Source organism: Carcharhinus amblyrhynchos, chromosome 4, assembly GCF_965287045.1.
Source record: "Carcharhinus amblyrhynchos chromosome 4, sCarAmb.v2.hapA, whole genome shotgun sequence".
In the NCBI taxonomy this organism is placed as follows: Eukaryota; Metazoa; Chordata; class Chondrichthyes; order Carcharhiniformes; family Carcharhinidae; genus Carcharhinus; species Carcharhinus amblyrhynchos.
The window spans coordinates 106776676-106801972 of record NC_137327.1 but is presented as its reverse complement, the minus strand read 5'-3'; the positions used below and the strand labels follow the sequence as shown (position 1 = coordinate 106801972).

Below are 25297 nucleotides of genomic sequence, written 5' to 3'. Positions count from 1 at the left end.
TATCCATGCTAATACATTAGCCGTAAAACAGTGCACCTTTATCTTATGCAGCAATCTTTGGTGCAGCACTTTGTCAAATGCCTTCTAGAAATTCAGATACACGACATCCACAGGTTCACTGATGTCCACTGCGCATGTGATGTTCTCAAAGAATTGCACCAAATTAGTCAAACATGTCCTGCCCTTCATGAACCCAGGCTGTGTCTTACTAATGGGACAGTTTATATCGAGATGTCTTGCTTCCTTGATGATAGATTCAAGTATTTTACATCGGTATTCAGAGAGTGGACAAGAAGCCAAATAATGGAGAATAATCAGTGTCAGAGAGAGAGAGGGTGCTGTTTTAAATGGGGATAAAGGAATCAAAGATGAAAGTATGGGTGTGATTAAGCAAATCAATAGCTGCAGAAATGTCATGATGAGTGGAAGGCCAATGGTCAGATGTTTCGGAATTTGACATTCTAATTACAGGTAGGTTGAGGGAGAGTTTTTTCAGTGGTGGGCACAAAAGAAAGTGGGTTTGCGATTGGGAAGTGAAATGCAAGTGGAGGAAGAGGTACAAAGATCATTGTAACTGGAATTGCCATGATTGGCATAGTAAGGCCTCATGACATTGCCACATTCAGTTAATGGCTGTGAACAGGTGAGTTGATATGGAGGTGGAGACTAAGGAAGAAAAAGAGGTCAGTAAATGTAGAGCAGAGAGATCATGATGACTTGGGATGGTGGTTGCAATCACCAAAGATGAAACATTACACAGTGAAAAGCCTTTGGGAGAAAAAGAGAGAAGACATCTCAATGAGAAACTTAGCCTGATATTTGGACGGGCAGTAAAGAAGAAGAGAAAGGTGTGAAACTTAGAAAATGTGAGCTGTTCAAAGGAACAGAAGTTGCCAGAGGAGTAAAGGGATAGACCATGGTGTGATCTGACAATAAGGGCTACACCGCCGCAGCGGTGGTTTGAGCAGGACAAGTGTGGAAGGCGTAGCCAGGTGGGGGAAAAGGTCAGTCAAGTCACTGTCAAGGCTCTGAGATAGATATGATTATCCACAATAAATTTATAGATGAAAGAACCTTGTTCATCAGGGATGTGTATTGTGGATAGAGATACAGTGAGGGATATTGATAGCCAATCCACTGGATGAATCAATTGAGGCAGCATTGGGAGCAATGAGTGGGACACTGTTTTTTCATAGAGTTCCATTATTAAACTATCTTTCCACATTTTAAATTCATTTTCAATTTTGTACATTAAAATGTGCAAGCATGTCATCACTTAAATAATTAAGATGATCACAAGTCAAATTTAAATTCAGCTCTGATGACAGGTCATTAACGTGAAACGTTAACTCTGTTTCTCTCTCCACAGATACTTCCAAACCTGCTGAGTATTTCCAGTGTTTCCTATTTCTATTACATTCTTGGACAGCAATGTCACGATGAATTAGTAATAACATATAAATAAGAAGTAAATGTTCTTATGTGTGTCTATTCAGAGCAGAGTTGCTATCCTTTTGTTGCCTTTATTTGTGCTTTGCATTATGATAGCTAATTTGTTTCCCGTATGGCGCTATAATACCTGCTAGTAACAAGAAGCATTTCACAACATCATGACGTCTAACCAGGAAGAAGCCTGTGCATGACTCAGAATCAGTACCATTGTTAGCAAGGTACATCATCATTGTACAGCAGTTAATATGAGATACAATCAGAGGTCCCTTCTGTCCAAGGTTTGTGATGGAAGAAATTCTGATTTTCACTCATTTATGGCTTTCACAATATAAAACCTTTGTCTCCATTGCTGTTGATTCTGATACCATATTCATTTTACAAAGCTATTGGAACAAAAACAATGATCAGCACCTCAAAGCCTGTTTAAATGATATTAATCTCTATCAACGCATTTCAGCTATTAATTATACATTTGGAGAGATAAACTGAACAGAATTTCTGCGGCTCAATGATCAGCATTCAAATTTGAATTGAGCATTCAGATGGAAATTGAGACAATTTTGCTTTCAAAGGATTCATTCTAACTGAGCAAAATTATCCATTGTCTATGAATTCTTCATATATTATTTTCACGCGCAGCAGTTTGAAGTTTTTCTTTGTAAAACACTAGCTCCTTGGTGAAAATAGGCCATTAAAATGAATGCATTTGGAATTATCAGTCTCTAACTTTCAACATACTCCTCGGGCAAACTCAGTTCAGCCTGCATACCTATGATGACTTCAGCCAGGTTAATGAGGTTGGCTTGCTAGAGTGTGAATTACCTGATGAGTCTTCCTTTCGGGAGGGCGATCTCCTCATGACCCTGTTCTTGGGCCTGGCAAGGCATGTCATCAATAGGTCCAGGCAGCGGGGCGATTGACGGCATTGTCTATCCTGACTATCTGCTACATTCATGGCCAGGTGTCCCTGGAGAGGGAGCATGCAGTGTCCATGGGTGCAGTTGACGCCTTCTGCGCCCGCTGGGCACCGCAGGGGCTGGGATGCATTATCGACCCTGATAATCACCTTATGATTTCATGTTTTAAGTTTCCTTTTAACTTTGTCTTTTGTTTGGACTGTTCCCCTCTCCCTTTTGGGAAGCTGCTTCTTTTAATTTGTCCCTAAGTTAATTTGAGTTCGTTTATTTGGTTGATGTCAAAAAGAGATACCTGATGAGTCTTCCTTTTGGGAGGGCGACCTCCTCGTGACCCTGCTCCTGGGCCTGGCAAGGGGCACCATCGATAGGTCCGGGCAGCGGGCAGGTGACGGAGTCATCCATCCTGACTGTCTGCCCCTCTACCGCAGCTATGCTCACAGCGAGGTGTTCCTGGAGAGACAGCGTGCGGTATTCACGGGCGCAGTTGATGCCTTCCGTGCCCACAGGGCACCGCAGGGGCTGGGGTGTATTATAAACCCCGAAAATCACACCATGATTTAACATTTAAAGTTTCCTTTGTACTTTGTTTTTTGTTCGGGCCGTTCCCCCCACCCCCCGCTTCTTTTCTGGGAGGGCTGCCCCTCTTAATTTGTCCCTAAGTTAATTTGAGTTGGTTTTACTCGTTTAGCTCACAAGAACTACCTGATCAGTCTTCATTGATGGTTAAATCAGGGAGCCTCACGCTCTCTATTTAAAGTCACCCAGCCTGCATTTCAGCAGGGAGCAGCTGAAGAGCTGGCTGTGTACAGGTGTATGGTGTAAAGTAACTTGATGACGGGACTTTCGTCTCTGTGGAGTTATTACAATACCAAAACAGAAAACGAAATGTTAACAGTTTAAGTTGCCAGAGAAGTTTTTTATTTGACCAATTATCACAGTGGCCATATTTTGAAGCAAATATAACAAATACATCCTTCTGATCAACATAGTAGTGAGTTGTAAGAAATTTACTTTGGATATGGCGGAGTAACTTGATACATACATTTGCATCAGTTGAGATCTGTTTTTCAGTTTAAGTTTATTTATTAGTGTCACAATTAGGCTTATATTAACACTTCAATGACGTTGCTGCAAAAATCCTCCAGTCATAAGAACATTAGAACATAAGAAATAGGAGCAGGAGTAGGCCATCTAGCCCTTCGAGCCTGCCCCGCTATTCAATAAGATCATGGCTGATCTGTCGTGCCTCAGTTCCACATTCCCGCCCTCTCCCCATAACCCTTAATCCCCTCGCTTATCAAAAACCCATCAACCCGCGTCTTAAAAATATTTAGCGAGGTAGCCTCCACCACCTCAACGGGCAGAGAATTCCAGAGATTCACCACCCTTTGAGTGAAGAAGTTCCTCCTCAACTCCGTTCTAAACCGCCCCCCCTTTATCTTGAGGCTGTGCCCCCTAGTCCTACTGTCCTTTCTGAGCAGGAAGAGTCTCTCCACCTCTATCCTATCCATCCTATTCATCATCTTATATGTCTCAATGAGATCTCCCCTCATTCTTCTAAACTCTAACGAGTACAAGCCTAGTTTATTCAGCCTCTCCTCATAGCTCAACCCCCTCAACTCTGGCATCAGCCTAGTAAACCTCCTCTGCACCCCCTCCAAGGCCAAAATATCCTCGCGTAAGTACACATTCCGACTTCTGTCTGGGCGCACTGAGGGAAGATTTAGCATGGCCAATGCACCTCATTAGCTCGTCTTTCGGCCTGTGGGAGGAACCAGAGCACCCGGAGGAAACTCACACAGACAAAGGAAAAATGTGCAGGTTCCACTCAGACAGAGACCCAAGCTGGGAACGAAACCCAGGACTGTGGTGCTGTGAGGCAGCAATGCTAAACACTAAGTCACCCTGCCAATAATCAGGAGTAGCAATGTATAGTGTGTAGCCACCTCATGGACAGCTGAAGATCCTAATTTATGGTTTCCTGGTGCCCTGAATTCTTAGCTCCATCACAGGCCAAATTGCACCTGTTTAGTTAATCTGCATCTCTAAAGGAAGAGAACAGCAGACTAATCAATATAAAGTTACGCATTTGGACCTGAATGGTTTGGCCATTTTTTTTAGTATAGCCATCATGATAGCACCGGAAAACTATTCTTTAGTTTGAAACTTGCAATTCACACAATGAAAATAGGCTGTAATCATGTAACTACTGCTTGTACCACATTCATCTGGTGTAAGTAATAGAATGGACATTAGATACTTAGTGCCTCTATTGATTAAGAGAATAATAACATTGGTGTACAGCATACTAATGAGACTTAACTGTCTAAGTGAACAATGCACTGGCACACCACTGCATGTACAAAACACATCAACAGCTGGAGCTACAACAGCAATAAATTAGCTAGGCTGTGAACTGCACTTTAAACACAATCAATCCTAAAGTGTGACTTTAGAGAATTTAACTGCATTTATTAAAAATCTGTAATAAATAAAAATGATCAAGTTTCTGTTCTGGAGCAGAGTAATTTGCAGTTATTTGACTTTTTGCAGTTATTTTGTGAGGTGAAATAATAGTGGGACGAGTGCTAGAGAACACCTGAAATCTTCACTAAGCAGCCAGAATATTCCTGGCTTTATTTTCATTGATGACTGTAGGGATGAGTGTAGTTTCATTGATTAATATTTGCCTTCTGTGCATTGGTGTCAATGTGGTTGCCAAGGGAATGTTTGTTTTCCTCAGCGCATTATTTATTTTTTCCTCCAACAAAGGAAACAATGAACAAGCAACACTTAAACAGGAGTCTTTCTACAATGTCTGGTTATGGAATGAAAGGAGGTGGATGAAAAATCACCTATGCCAGTAAATTATGCATTTCACTTTACATCACTTTCACATCAAGAAATATTCAAAAGTTGTCACTACTCAGTGCAGGAACCATGTGAAAATACATCTTTGTGATTTAAAAAGAAATTACATCAGAAAATCAAACTGCAAATAGTGCAAATGTCTTCTGCTGCTTAACAACAGCTTGCATTTATAATAACATCTTGAAGTTAAAATATTCCAAGGTACTTCATAGAAAACACAAATGGATACTGAGCTAAAAAAGGATATAAGAGTGTCTGGAAACTTGTTTTTCAGCAGACATTTAAATGGAGGGGTGACGATTTGAACAGTGGCGGGATTTAGAGAGGTGGTTCCAAAGTTTGGAGCCTACCTGGATGAGACCTCAACCACTAATGAAGCTGACCGGTTTTCCAAAGGTTGGAGTATTATGAATGGGAACCTGGAAAGATCACTTTATGACTGGAGGAGTTTATATATTGGCAGTGTTGAGTCCATGCTTAGCAACAAATCATATCTATCAAATGTTCAGATGGACTATATATACACTTTGAAAAATCATTGCACATGTGCTGCTCAGGCTATGATTGGATTTGAGTGTTCAGACTGGAAAATAAGCAGTCTTAGAAGTCATTGATTATTTCTTTCAAGGCCAAATTTGAAATATGAAGGCAATGTTTCGGGTCATGTCAACGAGTCAAGCACGAACGGTTGAAATAATGTTTAGTTTAGTTTAAGTACTATTGTCACAAGTAGGCTTACATTAAAACTGCAATGGAGTGAATGTCAAAATACCCTAGTTGTCACACTCCGGCGCCTGCTCGGGTACACTGAGAGAGAATTTAGCATGGCCATCGCACCTAACCAGCAAATCTTCCGAGCTGCAGGAGGAAACCAAACACCCAGAGGAAACCCATGCACCACAGGGAGAACATGCAGACTCCACACAGACAGTGACCCATGCCAGGAGTTGAACCCAGGCACTGTGAGATGGCAGTGCTAAACGCTATACCACTCTGCTGCCCATGTTGAAACAACGGTTCACATTTGTCTTATTGTAGTCATGACATTATTTTTTTAAAAAAACCTTTTTCGAAACAATCTTTGATTAATGAAATAGTGATGAAAAAAGTTCTCCAAACCTGATTCTTTAATTGCAATCAGTAACAGGGATGTACTCAAATGAACTTAAAACTTTCACAGTGTGGCAGCTAATGCTCCATGCTGTTATGCACTGTATTACTAATTCTTCAGATTAGAGATGAAGAAAGCAGTGAATATTTAGGCATTATGGCAGTACTTTTCTGAGTGCCAGTGATGGACAATCAACATGAGAATTAATTCACTTCTTTTAGTATTCATTGTTTGATGAATCTAGTCCTGTTTTTCAGATAAAGGAATAATATTTTTGGTCCATTGATTGTCTACAGATGTTCTCTGGCACTACCGTCTCTATAATTATATCTACAACATATTGTTCAAACAGGTAGGTGAGAAATTTGGTTCTCCTTATTTCTTTGCAATAGGTGCTGTTTTAGTTCCAAAATGATGCCCACACTATGCAAGCAGACCACCAATATGACCATTTTGGGAAGTTAGCAGTGCAGAGGGAGGGAGGTATAGAGGATATAGGAATCGAGTCGCTTTGGGTGGAGTTGAGGAATAGGAAGGGAGATGTTACTATGTTGGGTGTGTACTACAGACCGCCCAACAGCCCGAGGGCTGTGGAAGAAGGGATAAGCAGGGACATTCTAGATAAGTGCAGGAAGAATAGGGTGGTGGTAGTGGGAGATTTTAATCTCCCCGGGGTAGATTGGAAGGTGCCGAGATCAGAGGGTGCTGACGGGGAGGAATTTGTACAGTGTGTAATGGAACGATCCCTGGAGCAGTATGTGGATAGCCCGACCAGAGAGGGGGCTATACTGGACTTGGTTCTGGGGAATGAGCCTGGGCAGGTGGTTGACGTTGAAGTAGGAGAGCATGTGGCTAACAGTGACCACAACTCTGTCTGGTTTAAGATATTAATGGATAAAGATGAAGCCTGTCCTAAGGGGAGGGTGTTAAACTGGGGGAGGGCTAGATACAACCGGATTAGGCAGGATCTTAAAGATACGGACTGGGGTAAGCTGTTTGATGGCAGGTCGACGCTGGGTATGTGGGAGTCTCTCAAGGGAAAACTAAAATCTTTGCAGGAAAGACATGTGCCGGTCAAGAGGAAGGATGGGAAGGGTAGGATTAGAGAGCCGTGGGTAACTAGGGATATTGAGGACCTGGTCAGGAGGAAGAGGGAGGCATACATTAGATCTAGGCATTTGAGGACAGAGATAGCGTTAGAAGAATACAGAGAATGTAGGAGAGAACTTAAAAGGGGCATCAGAAAGGCAAAAAGGGGCCACGAAATGGCTTTGGCGGGTAGGATTAAAGAAAATCCTAAGGCATTTTACTCCTATGTTAGAAACAAAAGGATGGTTAGAGGGAAGATTGGTCCTCTCAGGGACAGAGGAGGGGAACTATGCTTGGAGCCTGGGGGAATGGGGGAGATCTTGAATGAATACTTTGCGTCGGTATTCACGCAGGAGAGGGGCCTGATGTCTGGTGCTGTGCTTGAGGAGTTTGAGGATCCGTTGAGGGAAATAGTCATCACGAGGGAAGAGGTGTTGGGACTTTTAGACAGTATAAAGACGGATAAATCTCCGGGGCCTGATGGCATCTATCCCAGGCTGCTAAGGGAGGTGAGGGATGAAATTGCTGGGCCTCTGACGCAAATCTTTGTCTCTTCTTTGGACACAGGTGAGGTCCCAGAGGATTGGCAGATTGCAAATGTAGTACCGTTGTTTAAAAAGGGTCAGAGGGATAACCCAGGGAATTATAGGCCAGTGAGCTTGACTTCAGTTATAGGCAAGCTAATGGAGAGGATCCTCAAGGATAGGATGTATGAACATCTGGAGCGCTGCAATCTGATCAGGGATACGCAGCATGGCTTCGTTACAGGGAGGTCGTGCCTTACGAATCTAGTGGAATTTTTTGAAGAGGTGACAAAAACGGTTGACGAAGGACAAGCTGTTGATGTCGTCTATATGGATTTCAGTAAGGCGTTTGACAAGGTCCCTCATGGTAGGCTGATAGAAAAGGTGAAGGCTCATGGGATACAAGGCCAGGTATGTAGATGGGTGGAGAACTGGCTTGGGAGGAGGAGACAGCGGGTAGTAGTGGAAGGCTCCTTTTCCAATTGGAGGTCTGTCACCAGTGGGGTGCCGCAGGGCTCGGTACTAGGACCTCTTCTATTTGTGGTATATATTAATGACTTGGAAGAGGGGGTAGGTGGTGTGATCAGCAAATTTGCTGATGACACTAAGATGGTTGGATTGGCGGGTACTGAGGAGCAGTGCCTGGCAATGCAACAGGACATAGACAGGCTGGTAGATTGGGCAGATAGATGGCAAATGGAATTTAATCCGGAGAAATGCGAGGTGATGCACTTTGGCCGGAATAATGTGGAGGGGAGTTATACGATAAAAGGTAGAACTATCCGGAGTATAGATACGCAGAGAGACCTGGGGGTGCAAGTGCACAAGTCCCTGAAGGTGTCGGTGCAGGTGCAGAATGTGATGAGGAAAGCGTATGGTATGTTAGCCTTCATAGGAAGGGGTATAGAATATAAGAGTAGGAGTCTGATGTTGCAGTTGTATAGAACGTTGATTAGGCCTCACTTGGAGTACTGCGTCCAGTTCTGGTCACCGTACTACCGGAAGGATGTAGAGATCCTGGAGAGAGTGCAGAGGAGATTTACCAGGATGCTGCCTGGTATGGAAGGACTGTCTTAAGAGGAAAGATTGAACGAACTTGGGCTGTTTTCCCTTGAGAGACGTCGGCTGAGGGGGATCTAATAGAGGTTTATAAGATTATGAAGGGGATAGATAGAGTAAATGGTGGTAAGCTTTTTCCGCTATTAGAAATGGATAGAACGAGGGGTCACGGGCTTAGGGTGAGGGGGGCTAGGTATAAGACAAATATTAGAGGGCAGTTTTTCATGCAAAGGGTAGTGGGGGTGTGGAATGCACTGCCGAGTAAGGTGGTGGAAGCAGGCACGCTAGGGTTGTTTAAGAGTCACTTAGACAGCCACATGAGCGGGCTACATATAGGGGGATATAGCAGGCCTTCCTAAACATTGTAGGTTTGGGATTACGTTTTTGCCTCAGGGATGTTACAGTCTTTGCCTGTTTAAGAATGAATTTTTTTGTCTCCACAGGCATTTAAGTCCAGCAAGGGGCATGCATGCGGCAGGTTGTAGTGGGCTGCTCTTGGACGTTGCTTCGGGAGTTGCCTATTGCTTCATGTCGTTAGTGTGCTTAAACTGGACCATCTCGAGGGCAACATGACAGCTCAGAGACTATCTCTGTTGCTGTGCGGACACATGGATTTGGGCCTGTGTCTGTGGGAGTTTGCACGTTCTCCCCGTGGTTGCGTGGGTTTCCTCCGGGTACTCCGGTTTCCTCCCACATCCCAAAGATGTGCTTTTAGGCTGATTGATTGGGTACTAAATTGTCCCTAAATTGGACCTCCCTGATCCTCGCACATTAGGCATAGACTAAAATCATGAATAGGTCACTGAGACAGTGGGACGGTGGCGCGGGCTCGTTGGGCCGAAGGGCCTGTTTCCCGTGCTGTGTTGTTCTTTGTTCTTTGTTCTTTATCAGTCATACTGTTAGGAAGAGTCTGTGCTAGAGTCAGCAAATTATGACATCAGGCTACTTGTAGTGCTGATTTGACCTTGCCTCTTCAGCTAACACCATCTCTCTTTTCAGCTGAGTATATGTTTAACAGCAAGAAGGGTCCATCACCAGCACCAGTGAAAGGACCATTAATTACTATTGAGTTGGTTGCTGATTATTTTGTGCAGGCACTTTCTGAATTTGTGCATAGCCTGTGGAGTTGCTCAAAGTTGCAAGGAGTGGTACTACACATGTTGAAGGCCTTATTTGACTTTAAGGATTCTGGGCCGTCTACTTGCTCCCAGTCATGTGTGCAGCAGTAACTGTCACCCTGAGCCTCAAACATGAATAGGAATTGGGTCAGAGGCAGGATAGTAGAGAACAGTTTTTTTGCAGACAGACTGAAAAATGTAACTGTGCATAGTCATTGTTAGTCAGGTGTTGTTGCCTCAGTTGTATGCCAGATTGTCTCGCAAGGGCAAGGGAATTGTGCCAATTGGTGAGGTACAATGTGATTTGATGTTGTGTCTGCCTTAGGTTAATGGCTGGTAGTGTGAGTTTGAATTGGGAGATGTGAGTGAGGCTTACAGTCATGCTAAGAGACTGTGGGTGAGGTGAGGCTATGAATGTTATATGTGGGTTACGTTCAGTAGAAGATGTTGCTGTTGAGTAAAAGTGGGTGGTGAATTGAGCAGTTTCTGAAGCTACTGGTTCATTTGTAAGGGAATGACATGTAAGGATGCATTCACTGACCTTGAACACTTCTGTGAGGTCATTAAACTTCTTCCTATGATGCATCCAGATTCCAGGGCTTACATTAACAGCAGTGGTCTGTTTAGATTTGGCATGGAAGCGCATCTTCCAGATTCAATGGGAGGATCATCAAACAAATGTTGATGCCCTTCTTGAAACCAGCTTCGCAAGCATCCTGGCCAAACTCCCTTAAAATCAACTTTGATGACCAAAAAGCAGCTCCTCTGCCACGTCCTGTTTTTATCTTTCAACTCTCAAATGGTCAACATTCCAGGGGAGGAAAAAGTTGTGGCAATGATACTCTGCAGCACTTCTTGAAACGCAGAAGCATTGATATTAATAAATGGAAGAAGCTTGCTATCAATCATTCAAATGTCTTAATAATGAGGTAGATTGGAGACAGAGAAGGAAAGAAAAGAAGGTAAATCCTGTCCCATGTGCCAAAGATTCGGAGGTTGAGAATCAGCCTGTATAGTCATATGAAAACCAATGGCATAAAGATGAGTTCAATAAGTAGTCTCACAATACCAAGTTAAAGTCCAACAGGTTTATTTGGTAGCACAAGCTTTTGACACGCTGCTCCTTCATCAGGTGATGCCCCTTCATCACCAAATAAACCTGTTGGACTCTAACTTGGTGTTGTGAGACTACTTACTGTGCCTATCCCAGTCCAGTGCTGGCAACTCCACATCATAAAGATGAGTAAACTTCATCCTTGAATCAAGGAACGGTTAATGACAAATATGTTTGCAAAAGTTACTTAAAAAAGAAAATGTCTACCTCGTCCTTGTCTCCTTTATTTGTCCAGTTAATACTGTCAGCCTCATTCTTGGTCTTAGTCTAAATTCATTCATTTATTCAATTTGTGTTTTTAACTATGTTACAGCTAGATGCGAAAAGGCATTCAGCTTTCAAAGATAAAAGTCATCTGGCTATCTTCTTTCAACTTTTCAGGATGATCCTGAATTCATTCCAACTTTCTGGAAATCCAGCAAAAACAAGTTTTAATGATTTAGTTTTTCAAAAATCTTTTGCGATTTATTAAATGTTTGCTTAACTTCTCCAATCCAGTGGAAGGTAAATACAATATTTGACACCTTTTATAAACATAACCCCTCATCCCTGGTATAATTTTATTCTTTTTTTTCACCAGATATTTCCATGATTCCAATTAGAACTTGATAATGAGTGATTGGAACAGCATGCAGCAGTCCAACTGCAGTTTATTCTGTTCTAATGAAAGGTCACCAACCTCAAGTATAAACTCTGTCTACTTCTGGTTTTTATTTTTTACTTCCAGCATCCGCAGTACTTTGCTTTTGTATTTTTGCAGCTTATTCAAATGTCTTGTACAAATTCAACACGAATCCCCTGCTTTTGTTTTCAACACCAGTGTAGAAGTGGCAGAATCGATTAGTTAAATTGGATTCAGTTAAATAGAATTTTTTTTTATTTTGGGACTGTGAAATAAAATGAAAAGATGTAGATCAGAAAGTTCTATGTGATTGATAGCAAAATTATGGTGCTGGCGTGGATCAGTTGAGGAAATTTCTGGCAGAACAATTTAATCATTAATTTGGGAAAGTGAAGAGAGGTTTTCGCTGCTGAGAGGCTTATCTCGAGGAAATTAATAACTGTGCAATATGATTATTAGAAAATGATGACAAAGTTGGCTGATAAACTTAGATTATTGTTAAGGACAAGGAGCAGAGCAATAGAAAAATCCCTGTGTTGATGAAAATGTATCAGAGCTGTTGAAGAGGAATTGAGATACACATGAAGATAACATTGACGAAAGACTATGGCCAGAATTCTCCGGCCGTTCAGGCCCCACTGCCGCTGCCAGTGAGGATGGAGAATTCGGCACTCAGCCAAATCTCTGTTCACCGCAGCAGGATGGAAGAATCCTGGCTGCGAGCGAGGTCAGAAAATCTGGCTGTACAATTGTAATTTTTTTAAGAGTTTATCAAACTACTTGAGAGGCTAAGAAACATATTTTTGAAGTTATATAACATAAGGATGATTAACAGTGGACTACATGTCTTTAAATTCATACTGATGGCTACTAGATCATAATTTCAAGGCAATGAACAACTTAAGAGTTTCATTATAAGATGTCTAAATCAAGAGGCACAAAATGTACAAATACCTCTCTGGTAGACTGTCTTACACCAGTTTGAGTTTGCAGCCAGTGGATTATCACTGCAGCCTGAGGATTAACAACAGCTTCCATACTTTTGGAAAATGAAAAAAAGTGAGATAAATAAAATGATCATTCATTCAAAGGATTAGCAGCAACATTTTTTTCTTAGAAACAGGCAAATGATAACACATTTCCAAAGTGAAGCAAAGGAAAACAGAGATTAAAAGAGGCTGAAAATCTGGTAAAGGGTGGTTTCAGAGGTACAATCCTGAGAGGAATGACAGGGGTTGCATCAGAACCAAAAGAATTATTGACTAAAGAATAATATTTGACTGTGAGTACAGTGATGAAACCCAATGAAGCAATAGAGGAAATTTTTGGGAGTCAAATTTAGCAAGGGACTAATGGAACAATAATTTGGAAACTGCAACTAATGTTTCTCTTTTTGAATTATTTACATTGTTATGATCCTTTCCAGACCCCAAGTTGCGATATCCAGTTGGAGGACAATAGCATTTAGCTTGAAGTAGTCAAAGTTTGAGTTTTAAAACACCAAAGTCAAGATAAGGGTCGTATGGTGGCAGTGGTTAGCACTGCTGCCTCACAGGACCCATACAACACTCCTTATACACCTATGACTGCGTGGCCAAATTCCCTTCTAATTCGATTTTCAAGTTTGCTGAAGATGAGACAGGCTACAGGAATGAGATAGAAAACCTGGTGAACTGGTGCGACAACAATAATCTCTCCCTCAATGTCAATGAAGTGAAGGAGATTGTCATCGACTTCAGGAAGAATAACGTAGAACATACCCTGTCTACTTCAGTGACGAAGTAGAAAGGGTCGAGAACTTCAAGTTTTTAGGTGTCCAGATCACCAACAACCTGTCCCAATCCCTCCACACCAACACTATAGTTAAGAAAGCCCACTGACGTCTACTTTCTCAGAAGACGAAGGAAATTTGGCATGTCAGCTATGATTCCTACCAACTATTACAGATGCACCGTAGAAAGCATTCTTTCTGGTTGTATTACAGTTTGGTACGGCTCCAGCTCTGCCGAAGATCACAAGATAATACAAACGTAAATGTAGCCCAAACCAGCCTTTCATCCATTGACTCAATCTACACTTCTCGCTGCCTTGGCAAAGCAGCAAACGTAATTAAGGACCCCATAGACCCTGGACGTTCTCTCTTCCGTCAGGAAAAAGATACAAAAGTCTGAGGTCACGCACCAACTGACTCAAGAACAGCTGTCATCAGACTTTTGAATGGACCTACCTAGCACTAAGCTGATCTTTCTCTCCACTCTGGCTATGACTGTAACACTACATTCTGCATTCTCTCATTTCCTTCTCTATGAACGGTATGCTTTGTCTGTATAGCGCACGAGAAACAATACTTTTCACTGTATGCTAATATATGTGACAATGATAAATCAAATCAAATCAAATCAGGGACCTGGCTTGGTCCACTGTCAGTGCAGAATCTGTGCATTCTCTCTGTATCTTTATGGGTTTCCTCTGCACACTCTGGCTTCCTCCCACAGTCTGAAAGCCGTGATTTGATGCATTGGCCATACTAAATTCTTAATTGCAGTGTTAATGTAAGCCGACTTGTGACACTTACAAAATAAACTTCAAAAGGGCCACAGGATTCCATGAGTTTGAAAAATAAATGTGACCAGACAAGGTCAAAAAGATAGAACAATTTACAATACTTACCTTATAATCTAGCATCCGATGTAAGAATGATGTACGCGTGAATTAGTAGACTGTGGTCAGACATACCACACTCTACAATAAATGACAGATGCAACCAAAGCAGATTCCATGGATTTCTCTGCAGTCCGCCCAGATGTTATTCACACTGACGTAACCATTCTCACTGAAACTCAATATTTCACTTGAGCGTTTGCAATCTTCACCTTCAAAGATCTTACCTTGAAATTCCCTTCAAAAATCACTCCAATGTTGACAACTGCAAAGACAGTCCAACTTGCAGGGTTTCAATTTCAGTTTCAGAGTTTACACTCTCAGGATTTCTGAATCAAGCATCAACTTACAAGTACAGTTTCAGATCTTCGGCCATAAGTAATACCACAACTCCAAAAGGGGTGCCTTTGCCCCAACAACCCTATTCAGTTAAAGTCTGCTCCCACAACGCTTTCTTCAGCATGAAATCTGTTTCTCTACTCCTTTCTTAACTAGAAACTTTCTTTGTTCCGAACATGGAACTACCTTTTGGGACCTTGCCCTGTCCTTTGCCATTGTCCCCTGTTTTAAAACAGTTCTTTTCTGATTAAAACCAACTGTTATCTGGGTCAAACTGACTGCTCACTGATCCTTGAACTGATCTGATGACCTATCAAAACACTACAAGAGAGTCCCACACTTGTTACTAGGCAAGAACAAATGTAACAAGTAGTTGGCTATCCTGCACCTTAAACGTTACAATTTCCACAGACAGCTTACATACATAATGACACGGAATGACTGGATTTCACAACAATTTTTAGTAATTCTAATCGTTACTTACAATTATGAGCGGAGATAAAACCGGCACAATTGACCAAAGAACTGCAGTGCCAGATTAATGTTTTACATTCAATTCACCAAGGTTCAACCATGAAATTAGATATGAATTAGATACTAGAATTTAGTCACACTGTCTTTTTGATAACATCAGCAATGAATTTAGTAAAAAGAGGAGTATCAGCGTGACACTATGGCCCATGGGATTTCCACTCTCCATGAGCTTTTGCTGGGCTTCTGAATTCCTTGTCTCACCCTACCTACCATCCTCACTCAGGCTGAGTGAGACAGGAGCAGTGAAGCACAGCCTGGCATCATTGGTGTGGAGTAACTGTGACACAGAGAGGTTAAGTCACTCCCCATTTTTACAGCAGTAGCCAGTTCAAAGGGGTTGTTTAAAGAGATAATTTAAAGGGAGTGGGTAAGTTTCAAATGGCTTAGGCAATCGGGGGAGACAAAGTGAGCAGGGGTATGGTGAGATCAGGAGGAGAAATTGGTGAGATGGGGAAAACCAGGAGATGGGGGATGGAGAGACCGGGGGAAACTGGATGGCCAGGAGTGAAGGGGAGTACGGACTGAAGACAAGGCTGGGAGTGGGGAGTCTGGAAAGGAGGGTGACCGGGAAGGGGGTGGGGGTGGGGGGGGGGTGGGACGGTGTGGGTGGATCAGATCGGAAGGGGAGGACGGGGTAGACCGGATGGGAGGGGGCAGGATGAGGCAGACCAGATGGGGGTTATCATAGCAACAGAGTTGGAAGTGTCATGATGAGGAAGGGGAGCATTGTCTTGGCCTGGATTAGGTGGAGGGAGAGGCTCCCTAGACCAGAGGGCAGTGGGATGTGGGAAAAGGTATCCTTGGCCAGAAGAACAGTATCCTCAACTGGAGTAGAGGGGAAGGGGGGAATGTGAAACGGACTGGAGGGGAGGGGCATGGTGTTCCAGAGTGGAGTAAGGAGATATCCTGGATTGGAAGGGGGAAGGGGTACAGGTGTTCTGACAATGACGTGGCGTCGCCTTGATTTCCCTCTCCTTTGACTCCTTACATAGGTTCCCTTCCTCTGCCATTTTAGCTTTAAATCTTCCCCAACCACTTTAGCAAAAACTCCCCCTAGAACATCAGTCCCAGACCTGACCAGGTGTAACCTGTCCAGTTTATACACGTTTTACCTCTGCCAGAACCTGTCTCAATATCCCAGGAATCTGGAACCCTGTCCCTCACACCATGTCTTCAGCCCTCATATTCATCCCATATACCCTGCTGTTCCTACTCTGACTAGTATGTGGCACTGGTAGTAATCCTGAGATCAGTACCTTGGGAGTCCCTATATTCTGCTCTTAGTATCTCATCCCATTTTTACTGTGTCATTTGTACCAATGTGAACCAGTACCACTGTCGGGTCACCCTCTCCCTTCAGAATGTCCTGTAACATGTCCACGACACCTTTGACCCTTGCACACTTGACCTGTAACTATTGCACTCCCACACCTTTTACTCCTCCCCTGTGAAGCAGAGCAAACCATGGTGCTGTTGCTGCTCTGCCCTGAGAGCCATCTTCTCAACAGTATCCCAAGCAAGATATTTGTTTTGCAGGAGAATAGCTGCAGGAGATTCCTGCACACCCTGCCCGTTCCTGTTGCCCAACTAGTGGTCACCCATTCCCTTCCTATCTGTGGAGTCGGAGATTGTGATGTGGCCCCCCTCTCTATATATGCTATCAACAATACTCTCTGCCTTGTCGATGCTTCACAGTGTCCCTGGCAACTGCTTCAAATTCAAAACCTTGACTTCCAGGAGCTGCTCCTGGAGACACTTCCTACACACATGCTGGCCCCTGGCATTGGAAGCGCTTCCATCTTCTCACATGGAGAATGAGGAGCAAACTGTGGCTTTGAGCTCTCCTGATATGACAAACCACTTTAAATTAAACCCTTTGGGAAGATGCCTAAAATCAAATAATATCACTTACTGTCGAACTTGGTCCTCATTAGTACAGACAATAGCCTTTACAGAATACAAACCTTACAAACTATAAGCAATAAAAGTATTAAAAGCAAGTATTTAATTGACCTTACCCCCGACTCTCCCTTCTAGCCTCTACTGCTGTAGGAGGGCACAACCACTCTCTAATCTAAAAAGTTAGAAAGCAAAGAAAAAAATCAAATTGCACCTCATTCCACTCTGCAACCAAATCCCACTCTGCTCCAAATTCCCAATACCCACACTCACTTTGGCTGTATCTCACTCAGGATGTGCTCTCTCCCACCGCTTGTGCACATTGTTCACTGATTTTCACTAAATGAAGTTAGCAATTTAACTGCTTTTGAAGGATGGTTCCTGACACAGCACAATTATCCAGAGGAAGTTAGTTCTTCCAGGCAATTGCCTGGTGAACCCTTACATTATTCAATTCCAACAGGGTATCCCCAGTGTATCATTGGACTAAAGTTTATTTATTTATTTATTAGTCACAAGTAAAGCTTACATTAACACTGCAATGAAGTTACTGTGAAATTCCCTGAGTCACCATAGGTGCCTGATCAGGTCAATGCACCTAACCAGCATGTCTTTCAGAATGTGGGAGGAAACCAGAGCAAACCCACATAGACACGGGGAGAACATGCAAACTCCACACAGACAGTGACCTAAGCCGGGAATCAAAGCTGGGTCACTGGCACTGTGAAGCAGCAGTGCTACTCCCCAAATGCAATGATAGGGAACCAGGAAGCTATGGCCTATTTATTGTAGTTTGCTATCAATGGACCTCAATATGATATCAGTGTAGTTATGTTTGATTTGATTTATTATCACGTGCCTTAGTATACAGTGAAAAGTATTGTCTTTTTGCGTGCTATACAGACAAAGTATACCGTTCATAGAGAAGAAAAGGAAAGAGTGCAGAATGTAGTGTTACAGTCATAGGTAGCTGTAGAGAAAGATCAACTTATTGTGAGGTAGGTCCATTCAAAAGTCAGGGAAGAAGTTGTTCCTGAGCTGATTGGTAAGTGGCCTCAGACTTTTATATCTTTTCCTGAATGGAAGAAGGTGCATAAGATCATTTGAAAGGGCAGTTAGGAGTCACACTCATTGATGTGTAAATCTGGAGATCGGGTAAGGACAGCACATTTCCTTCCCTAAAGGACATTAATGAATCAGATGGATTTTTATGACATTTGATGTCCAGGACGCGTGGGCTCCTTAATTATGCTGGCTGCTTTTCCAAGATGTTTTTACAAGATAGAAAAATGTATCAAAAGTCTTTGAAGTTCAGTTGCCTACGTCAACCCCTGGAACATCACATTATTATGATTTTATAACTGAGTTGCAAGATACACAAACTGGAAAGCAGGTTTGATATATCATAAATGCGAGCATTCGTGTCAAACTATGCCTTTGTTTAATAAAAAGAAGAGAAAACTAAGGAAATAATGGGTGATCTCCAGCAAATGCCTGATGTCATCAGTGAACACTGCAGGATTCTGGCCTGTTGCCATTCCTGTTAAAGATCTAATCTTGGTTTTGAATTTGGGTATGTAAGCCATTGGCTGAGCTGCCCCATTAATTGTGAATGATACCATGGGACCTATGTTATCTCCTCAGACAAACAGCTAAATCCTGGATTTAATTTCGCACTCAAACAATGCTTTCTCTGCTTACACAAAATATGCTGTCACAATCCCAGAGTATTAATATTGAGAATGAACTCTCTGGTCTAAATAATAATCCAACTGCATGTGTTGGCAACAATGATGGTGATGGCTTTATAACCGATGCTTTGCAGTCATATTTATTGAAGTGACGTCATTTTCAAGTTTATGTGAATATGAAACACGGTGGGAGTGATTCTTCCAAAGAAGTTTTAAGTGCTGAATTCATGGGAAAACTGGTGTAAATCACAATTTTTTTTTATCAGTGGGAGTTCAGACTCTAATGTCCCACTCACTGTGCACTGCAGAGGTCACAATCGTGCATATCATTAAAACCTTGGGGAGGGCGGGGCCTATTCACACCAAAATCTGACAGTTCCAGAACTCTGCGCATGTGCAGTGCCCTGAACAGTCAGTCTGTAGTTTGCTAGCCAACTCAATTGCTGGCCAGCCTGGGACCCCTGCAGTGCTGCCCCTCCCAATACCCTCCCCCAGGCAGATCGTGGTCCCCACAAGCGTTCCCAGGCCAGCCCCAAGCCTCCCCTACCAGGATCACGCCAATCTCCAGCAACCTACCCTCTCCCCTGGCAATAATGATCTCTCCCACCGCAGCAGATCCTGAACCAATGTGAGGCAGACGCCCCCAGGAGGCAGACCCCCACCCTGGCTGACCCCGTCTTGCTGCCTGAACCACCTGGGGGGCCCCAATTGCCTCTGTAAGAGGGGAGCTACTGCAAACCCTGCCAGAGGGAATTTATACTGATGGGGTAGGAGATACTATCAGGCTTGGAGAATTCAGTTCCGGGCCCCATAATCACATTAAAATTCATATAAGATTAAAATCACTTACCCGCTGTTTCCCAACTGTTTCCAGTGTGGTCTCAACTGTGCCAGATATCTGTCACTGGGAGATAGGTTTGCATCAGGAGCTCATGCGCAAAATCCTGCAAATTGGCGCATGCACAACTCTCCCAGCCCGATCCACCAAAATATTAGCAGGTGGGGATGGAAGAATCACAGCTAAAGATTTCCTTATTTAAAGAGGTTATTTTTGAACTTACAAGTTTACATTAACACTGCAATGAAGTTACTGTGAAAATGCCCTAGTCATCGCACTCTGATGCCTGTGCAGGTACGCTGAGGGAGAATTCCCAATGCACCTAACCGGGACGTCTTTCGGAATGTGGGAGGAAACCGGCACACCTGGAGGAAACCCATGCAGACACAGGGAGAACAAGCAGACTCTGCACGGATAGTGACCCAAGGCAGGAATTGAACCTGGGTCCCTGGCGCTATGAGGCAGCAGTGTTAACTACTGTGCCAACATGTCGCTCTAGATGGACACAGGTGGATGAATGGATAGCTCTGCAGGGTTGGAGTTCTGGCTAATATACTTTTTGATTGGAGTTTTATACTGAATACTGGAGCACACAACTTTCTTGCACTCATATTCCAGTCAGTTTTCACAAATTTTGCCCTTCCATGCATGCCATACAAACATTCACACTTCCCTGCTGCTTCTCCTTGCAAAAGAAAACAGTGCACAACCAGGAAACAGGCTGAGACCTGGGGCTGAGGGTATCCCTCCAGTGACTGGCCCCTTGTTGGTCCATGACAACATATGTGCCCACCAGTTTCACTGGGTAGGAGGTCTTATTCCAGGAAGCTGCAGATATTGGCAACAACCCGCCAAGAAAGCATAAGCCTCCTGGTGCTAATCCTTGTTAAGGGAGCTGACCTTCTGCCTGTCGACCTTTTAGGGGTCAATTGGGTGTCTCACCACCTTCTGACTTTTCTCTGCAACTATCCCTTCTTCCCCTTAGAACAACATAAAGATAAAAAAACTTTAGTTGTCACAAATACGACTTACATTAACGCTGCAATAAAATTACTGTGAAATTCCCCTCGTCGCTGCACTCCGGCACCTGTTTGAGTCAATGCATGTAACCAGCACGTCTTTCAGACTTTGGGAGGAAACCCACGCAGACATGGGGAGAATATGCAAACTCCACAAAGACAGTGACCCAAGCCGGGAATCGAACCTGGATTTCTGGCACGGTGTGGCAGCAGTGCCACCGCGCCACCCTATGAGGAGAAGGTTGCTGGTGCTGCTGCTGGAGCTGTTTCTTCTCCTCCCGCTTTTCATCAGAGGTGCAAGATAGCATAAACTGCCTTATGCCATGAGGAAAGCTGGCGAGAGGAAAGCACAACTGGAGGTGACTGAAGTGTAAGACAGGTGAAGTGACGTCCAAGAAATTGACAATCACCTGTCAAGCACTCTCTGAGAAGGAGCAGTTGCTCTCACCTGGCCATGGCTGCAGCTCTTCCATCTCACTGATTAAAGGCTTCCCAGTCTTTTAGTTTCACTGAAGATGTTCCCCACACTGCGCACTCACTTTGACGATGCTGTTGAGTTGTTGACAGGCTGAGAAACAGGTATGTTAACTGCTGAAGCCAGGATGCTTGGTTAAAAAAAGTGTTAAGTACTCACTATAATATTTAAATGTTTTAATCTAAGCTGCACAGAGATTTCCCATATGCCTTCAAAACCTAAAAGCGGGTGAGATGCTGTTGAAATCAGTTTAAGGGATCTAACTCCTTGCAAAATGCTCAACTTTCTATTTCCCTTTATTTGGGAAAATTCCAGCTTGTATATCAAGAAAATACCCTATTAATTTGAAAGCAGTGGTTAGCAAGATCACAAGATCCCACGGCTAACCATCTCCAGATCATAGTTCTCTCTCATAGCTCTGAGCATTCTTCCCGTTCAGAAGTTGAATTTCAGTCTGCTAACACACTTGTCCATTGGTGCGAAGTGGTTCTCATTCACATCCCTCTGAAAATGACCATATGACTCAGGAGTCAGGTTGAATCAGCAATTCAACTCATGAAACTACTGAAGCAGAATCTGTGAGACCAACTCTCAGAGATAGCCACCCTTGACTTCACACAACCTTTAAACGTCTTTTGCCTGTGTGCAGAGTTAAGCTGTGAGTGTAACGCAGGTGCCAATCTCAGATCGTTTAATGCGACGCACAGTAAATTTTACAACCCTTTATGTTAATTGTAGGAGATATTGGTGAATTTTGAGATTGTCTGACTTCACAGAAGTTTACAGACTCTGCATAATTTGTGCAGCCCATTAAAAAAAACCTCACATGTCAGCTGTGGCTCAGTGGTAGCACTTTCATCTCTGAGTCAGAAGTGTGAGTGCTCCAGACCCACTCCAGAGATTTGAACGAATAATCTAGGCTGACACTGTGCAGCACTGAGGGAGTGGCACTGTCAAAAGATCTTGTCTTTTGCAGGAACTGTTAAATGAAGGTCCCTTCTGCCTTTTCAGAGGCGCATTATAAAATCCCATTTCGCTGTTGTGAATAAGAGCCGGAGGGACAAGGGTGAGTTTGGGGAAGAGGCGGGGTGGGGGGGGAGGTCGGGACTGAGTGTGTTGGGGGGCGCAGGGGGTCGTGGGAATGGGGGGGAGATTTTTCCAATACTTAGTCAATGTTTATCCTAAATCAACATAATTAAGAAACAAATTATCTGGTTGTTATCTCATTGCTGTTTGTGGGACCTTGGTATGCACATATGCGCTGTCATGTTCCCCACATTGCAGCAGTGACAACACTTGAAAAAATTACTTAACTAGCTGTAAAGTGCTTTGGAATGCCCCGAGGCTGTGAAAGGATCAATAAAATGCAAGGCTTTCTTTAGCTAAGTTGAACATTTACTGCGCTCAGTGAGGTGAACTACTGTGAATGGTGGAGCAAAGCAGGAGAATGCAAAAGGTGTGGAGCTGAGGGAATGACAATTGTAGGGCACAGCTTTGTAGTGCCGGAGGTTACAGAGATGATAAGGGGTGTGACCACGAGAGGGATTTGAACACAAAGCTGAAGATTTTAAACCTAAGGCACTGATGCAATATCCCTCAAGCTCATAAACAATTAACTGTCACATTTATTTTTTAGTATTCCTTTAAATATTAATTCGAACTTAGTGCAAGATACAATATAAAGTCACAACCTATTAGTGATCACTGATCTAGTTTGGAAACTGTTTTTTCCTCCAAATTCATGGTTATTTAAATTTAGACTGAGCAATTTTTCTTCTGCACACTGATGATTTGTATTTCTAAACATACCAAAATTGTGCCATTTGGATCAGTAATGTTTCAGTAAATGAGATATTAGGTTGTCCAGTTGAATGGTTATTCTCTGGAATTTAAAAGAATGAGAGATGATCTCATTGTTACCCATAAAATTCTTCGAGGTCTTGACATGGTAGATGCTGAGAGACTGTTACCCCTGATTTAGAGAGTGAAGAATTTGGGGTCAAAGGTTCAGGGTAAGAAGTCAACCATGTTAGAATGAAATTAAGAGAAACTTCTTCACTTTGACTGTCGTGAATGTTAATTATTCCCCTTCCCAAAAGGCTGTAAATGCTCAGGCATTGAATACATTCAAGCCTGAGATTGATAGAATTTAGAACATTAAGGGAACCAGGCAATATGGGGATAGGGTGGCAAATTAAGTTGACGTAATAATTAAAGCATGTTAATTGAGTGATGGAGCAGTCCTGAAGGATCAAGTGACCTAGATTTGCCCTTAATCCTTATAGTCTCATGTTACAGAGTTGAAGCAGAATAATTTTCTTCCTTGCATATTAGAACCATAGAACCATATAATCCCTACAGTGCAGAAGGAGGCCATTCTGCCCTTTGAGTCTGCACCAACTCTTCAAAACAGCACTTTATTTAGGGTCATCTCCTCTACCCTTTCCCCACAGCCTTACATACTTACCAGGGCTAATCCACCTAACCTGCACATCTTTGGATACTGAGGGGCAATTTAGCATAGCCAAATGTTCCTGAAGGGAAGGTGGAAACAAAATAATGTGTGGCATTACCAATGTGTGAATTACTTCAATTGGATCCTGAGCCATGAGCCAACTTGGAATTAAAATTAAATCATAGAATCCCTATAGTGTGGAAGGAGGCCACTTAGACCATCAAGCCTGCACTGATCACAATCCCACCCAGACCCTAAGCCCATAACCTAACATATTTACTCTGCTAATCCTCCTGACACCGAGGGCACAATTTTACAGTGCCATTCTAACCACTGTGCCACCTTGCCTATGCATTGTAAACTATGGGATTAATGAGGAGGAATGTGGACAGTAATAAGGAAGAATAATAGAAAGTCACTGCTGCAGAAATACTTCTACATAAATGTGAAATTATTTACAATGTGTATTGATAACAATTTGACCCCAGAGTCACCCAAGATTTTGTAAAACTTACACTGATAGATAACAATTTGAGCTTTGCAGCATGTGCAATATAACACCAGATCACAGTGATGCAACATTGCAAATGTGACCAGGAAATTCATGCGCTTATTAGCAACTTTTAATATTTATGAAAAAGCATTGTTCCCAACTATTCACTTAGCTAAAAAAGCATTGAAATCGTTTTTGCTACATTAAGTAGAGCTCAGCACAAGTTTCGAAGGAAAAATGCATTGCTCTTTCTTTATAGCTGAACTCAGCATTATAACTGCAGCCAGTATTGATCTCAGACCAATGTCTGAACATAATATTTGGCAACTTATTGCAAATGTATAAGTTATTATTGGTTGAAAATCATTATGTAAGTGGACTTTCTGTGCCTGAGATTAACATATATCAGTTCACACCATAATTTTATTCACCATTTTTTTTTTGTTTTTATTCCAATTCAATCAAATCAAGTCCAATTCAGAGTCTCAACAAGTTGAGACATTCCCGATCCAAGCTGACAAGACAGGGCTTCACCTCCTATCTTGGGCTTGATCTACATGATCCAAGCTGATTGGATTAGGCATTGCACCGCCTCCAAGGCTTGATCTCATTTGCATCTTAGCCAAAAGGCCAAGATGCCGCTTTTAAAAATTGCTTCAAATGAAGCTACAGTGTAGCCTAATGCCTTCAACCAAGCACAGCATGTCGATACTACATTTGATCTTAGCCAAAAGGCCGAGAGTCAACAAGATGAATATGAAGTGTGCCTAACATTTTAAGCTGAATTTGAATAATTTCAATAAGTTGAAGCATATGAATGAATAGATTCACCTCGCAATGAATAGATTCACCTCACAGGGTGGCAAGTTGGCACAGTGATTGGCACTGTGCCTCACAGTGCCAGAGACCTGCGTTCAATTCTGGCTTTGGGTGACTGTGTGGAGTTTGCGCGTTCTCCCCGTGTCTGCGTTGGTTTCCTCCCACAGTACAGGTTCGGTTGATTGGCCATGGTAAAT

General features: G+C 42.8%; 1 non-coding gene across 1 annotated transcript; it reads right to left on the bottom strand.

The window, feature by feature from the left end:
* Positions 1-24829: 24829 nt before the first annotated feature.
* On the bottom strand, positions 24830-25028 carry LOC145342727 (U2 spliceosomal RNA). The gene has a single exon (XR_013886595.1). It is a non-coding gene; the product is annotated as a U2 spliceosomal RNA (small nuclear RNA).
* Between the last annotated feature and the right edge of the window lie 269 nt (positions 25029-25297).